At 40.8% G+C, this 4,971-nt stretch overlaps 1 long non-coding RNA gene across 1 annotated transcript; it reads left to right on the top strand.

Moving 5' to 3' along the window:
- The first annotated feature begins 253 nt into the window (after window positions 1–253).
- LOC113236101 lies at window positions 254–2,400 on the top strand. Its single transcript, XR_003310914.1, has 3 exons — window positions 254–293; window positions 1,745–1,848; window positions 1,923–2,400. It is a non-coding gene; the product is annotated as an uncharacterized LOC113236101 (long non-coding RNA).
- Window positions 2,401–4,971: the final 2,571 nt, after the last annotated feature.

Raw genomic sequence — 4,971 nt, 5'->3', positions numbered from 1 at the left:
CGCGCCGTGGCCGCGCTGCTGCACGCGCTGGCGCACGCGCGCGACGACGAGGCGGGCGCGCGCGCCGCCGCCGCCGCCGTGGCCGCGCTGGCCGACGACCTGCCGCGGCTGCACGACGCGCTGCTGGAGTGAGTCCGCCGTCGCCCGTCTAAGAGAAGAGAGGGCCGGCCGCCCGCTAACCGGTGTCGCCCGCAGGTTGCCGAGCGGCTGGGCCGCGGACGCCAGCGGCCGGCGCCTCGCGCGCCAGGCGGCCGTCGCCGCGCCCGCCAAGAACGGCGCCGGCGCGCGCCACGGTACGGACGTTCGCTTTCTATGTTACGCGTGTTAGAACGTTCACTGACCCGCCACTCGCTGCACGCTTGGAAGAGAACATTGCTATTGACAACAGCGCACTTACTCGGAACAAAAATAATAACAAAATATACAATGTCCTTTTTCCCACGTCCAAAAACAAACGCTACAATGTATAGTATATAGTTAACAAACGAATGTAAAACAGTGCAATAGAATTAAATTAAAGAAAAAGCAATTATTAAAAAATAAGTAGTAGCCGTCGACCTTCAACACGACGTCTTATATTTCATATAAAAGAGGAATTAATTGATGTCCACGGCCATTTACATAACATAAACTACTTCTAGGCTATTGAACAGCGCCACCTTTTGACCTTTTTCAGGGTTACGATCTGTAGTATGGAAATTAGCAAACCCCTTGAGTTTATTGATCCATGGTAGTAACTAAAATAATAGTTATGTTACTCAAATTGACTAAAAATACAATTGTACCTCACTAGATGATTTAGCAAAAGGTGTAGATTTGGAGTGTTCAATGACATGACTAAGTTTTGCTTGTAACCATCGCTGTTACCTGATATGTGCAATGAAAAAGCGAAAGGACTCCCACGAAGAATTCCATTTATGTACCGTTTTACAATGTTGAGATCGCACATACATCACTGCGTGTGTGGCAATGCTGCAGAGCCTTGAACACCGCCGTAAAGTTACATGCTTATCGGTATTCTCACATTTGACGTTGGTTGAAATTGCTTCAAAAGATAGTTCTGACTGTAGAACATAATACGAGCCTTCGAAATGATATTTTTCAAATTTTTCTGTAAATTTTCCCAAAAAGTTTCAACTATTTGAAATTTTTCGAACCCAAATCAACTATCACTCCGTGATAAATAGAATTACCCAACGGTGGAATTGCATAGGACAAGATGTAGGCTGGGGTTCCACATCTGTGTTGTTGATAGTCCATAAATTTGCGAATTTTGCAAGAGTTACGCTTCCACGTTTATACGGCGAATGGCAAAGGACTTGACAGACTTGTTCCCCGAACACTATAATAATTGAGCTTTTTTAAAGCAGGAGTGAACAGGCATTATTTATGTGTGCATATGCTGCATCGTAGACCACGTCATCACTTTTCATCAGGTGAGACGGAGGACAAATGCGCTCTATTTACTTATTTTAAAAAATCCTTCGATCCGATTAAACTCGAACAAGCATCTGTTGCCTCAACGTGGCTGTCTATGTGTGAAGTAGTAGGCAGAGCAGCAGCCACATTGAGGCGACAGACTCCGTTCGAGTACGGTCGGCTCGGGAACCTTTGTATCAATAATAATATTCTCGGTTTCCGCTTGCTTTGAAGTGTTTCCCGTAATAAGCATTCGTCGGCGAGAGGGAGACAGAGCTATTAAGAGAGCAAAGACGTGTAACAGAGAGGTACCGACCGGTTGCAGGCGGCGAGCGCAACGCGCAGGGCGCCGGCGTGTGGAAGCGCGTGCGGCTCAAGCTCGAGGGGAAGGACCCCGACGCAGGGAGGAGGGCCAACCACCACGAGCAGGTAGTGTTTCGCAGGCGCCAGCGCAGGTACAACGCGTACAACAGGGCACGCGCTGACCTCATTCGTTTGTCCAGGTGGAATACATAATAAATGAAGCGATGAGCGCCGAGAACCTGTGCATGATGTACGAAGGCTGGATGTCGTGGGTGTGAGGGCCCCTTAGCCGAGGCCCCCGGGGCCCCTTGTCCCCCGCCGCGCCTGCGCCTCTCGGCCCGTGCGCCGCGACGACACGACGACGACCGACAGACTCGGTCTGCGCAGATCCAGCCCGTTGAAGCGACTACCGCAAGGTCGTAGGCTTGAGGAAACTTAAGGGAAGCGTCATATACTTCCACCGGGAAGACCGCTTCCTTTCTAATTAAGTAAAACAATCTTAAAATTTTCGAAAAGAGCACCTCGAGGGGTCACCTCCGCCGAGCAGTGCCGCCTTTGGGGCGATTTCGGTGTTAGGATACGACAGGAAGTAAGCTAGCTTTTTAATCCTTTACCTCTATCTTATTTTTTAATGGGCGTCGTATTATTTATCCGGTCGCTCGGCCTGCTTTGCTAAAATCATATTTTATCTTTTCTCATATACTTTCATACAATTTTGGAGTCTCTCTAAAAATCGGATCCACCCTTATGTTCTCAAGTTTATTCACCACCAAGTGGAAAAATCACATTTTTTTAATTGCACCAACTATATTGTAACGCGGAAAAGTCAGATCACGTTGAGGAGATTAAACCAATAAACTTACTTTTTGGAAGGAATACCTGAGTGTGGTACCATGCAATTTCAAATAATAAAAGTTGTGTTTAAGCGTACCAGAATGTGATGACAAATCGGGATGAACGCGTACATCATACCTCATAGTACGTATTCATTGTACTTAATTAACAGTTTATAATTAATTAATAATTTAGATGCATAAATTCAATATTTCGAAGTATCAAAAGCGTTCAAACATACTTATTTACCGATGAAAGATGCCAGTTTAAGGTGGTCTCATATTATGAGATTATTCTTATTTTTTTCCTATCACGACATTCTGGTATGCTTATAATCACTGTTTGGATGAAAAAATACCACACTAGTCGGAAACAATCTGAACTTTTCCATTCCGAAACAGCAGGCCGAGCATTTAGTATTTAGAATATTGTTTCTATATAGAAAGCTTTCTTTATACCTAAAATAGAAATTGGCATATTCATAAAGGTTAGACATCAAAAGGCGATCTAAAGAAAAAAGATAAAAACTGGCAATGACATTCATTCTTGACAATCGATATTTTACCATCATCAACTTAAAAATATCATTCATACAATTATAAGTTGATCATTAAGACGTAAGAAAACTATTTTCATCAAATCGTAAATTATCATGCTTATATAACAAAAAATACATTTATGAATAAAATTAACAAAATTCTAACCTTTGTCAAACTAAATGTAATTTTAATTTAGACCTTAATGTATATCGGAACTCATTTCCTGTTACACTACAGAGGAACAGCGAGATTGATGCGGTAAATGATACGATAAAATATCAATAAGTATGCAATAAAGTTAACAAAAACCCTACAATAATTTTTACCAAGGACACGGGGTCGGTACCACATTATAACGTCGGACAGTGTTAGCAACTAGACTAAAGCAAATGGCGCTAGACAAAGGGTTTTAAAGTCGCTAGTTGTATCTAAAACAGAATTTCCACGCCATATGAAAAATCTACTCATATGACTCATTTCATTGGCAAGATGACTTTATGGTCATAGCACAGACGAAAGATCAATTCATCTAAAATAAGGAACCTACCATATTGAGAGGCGTGTTCACAAAGTCAGATAAAATCATTTCGAGTATTGACATAATTTCATTCATAGACATAAAATATTAAATATGAAACCCAATTATTATAAAATAGGCAGGGGACAAAGTCATTAAGTTGGCAACACTGTCGGCAGATTTTTAAATAAATATGCTTAATTAACGTTTAGTGAATTTACGAGTTTTTGATACAATAACAAGGATAAATTTCACTGATTCGCTCAGTAGTGCGATTCCTGTAAGTTCAAGCTATCAAACTATCGTTGAAGTTACGTAGTCGTTCGATCGAAGTCCTGACCGAAATTGGTATTCACTTATGAACGAACGCGATATGAATAGAATCGAAACGTAACGACTAATGAACGACATCTTGGATTGTCGTTAAGTCGTCGAAAGTATATTGAAAGAAATGTCAAAATTTTGGCAGAATACGTATGACTTGTCGTTTAGGAATCGATTTAAGCTCGATTCATAAACCAGAATACGCTTTAACGACACTTGGATCGAACGACTTTAAACTTGGATTCGTTGACGTTCACACGTGAATACGAAAAAGCAGTTCAACTACTAAATCGCTACGATGTCGTAATGGTTTGATTACGTGAATCACCCCCCAGGTCATCCGTACAACTTTTGATTTTAACTGACTCTGTTTAAGGGAGTTTGCAACATTATTTTTAAACTGACATTAGTAGCTGTCAATTTACTATCTTTTTATAAGTCCATGTGTAATCTGTATAGTCTGGTCTTTCGAAGATAGAGTGAAACAGCAGTTCACTGCGTAAAAGTGTAAGTGCAAGCAGCCAGTAATTGCAGTCGATATATATTATGTCGACTGAATGTTAGTTACGCGTATGAAATAAATAGCCGAACTCGTTTCATTTGAGCCATCATCGACCAATTATTCGTCCAACTGTTGGGCACATGTTCGTTAGAATTGTATTTTTGAAAATTAGATAGATATACATTTTATTCACTGACACAAGTACAGATTAAGCATAAAAGAAAAAAACAAAACATGATTGTCATAGCAGTGAAACGGCGCTGACTCAGCATATGCCAAAGTTTCCTAAGGCGCTGGTTTTCAGTTAGGACCAAAGAGAGGAATTAAATTATTTGAAAGCAAATTTATTACGATTATAAAATTCATACACACAAGTTTAGCAGTATGTGTATAAAAATACAAATAGGAGACATATTTTAAAATTTCTCATTTTAATTGAATATACATAATGAAATCCATCTGTCGTTATTGGTTAATATTGATTTCGATACGCATATAACCAACTGTCAAAATAAGAATAAAGAATACAATAA

This window comes from Hyposmocoma kahamanoa, unplaced genomic scaffold (genome assembly GCF_003589595.1).
Source record: "Hyposmocoma kahamanoa isolate Upper Pololo Valley unplaced genomic scaffold, ASM358959v1 89, whole genome shotgun sequence".
Lineage (NCBI taxonomy): Eukaryota > Metazoa > Arthropoda > Insecta > Lepidoptera > Cosmopterigidae > Hyposmocoma > Hyposmocoma kahamanoa.
This window is presented reverse-complemented; position numbering and strand designations above follow the sequence as displayed.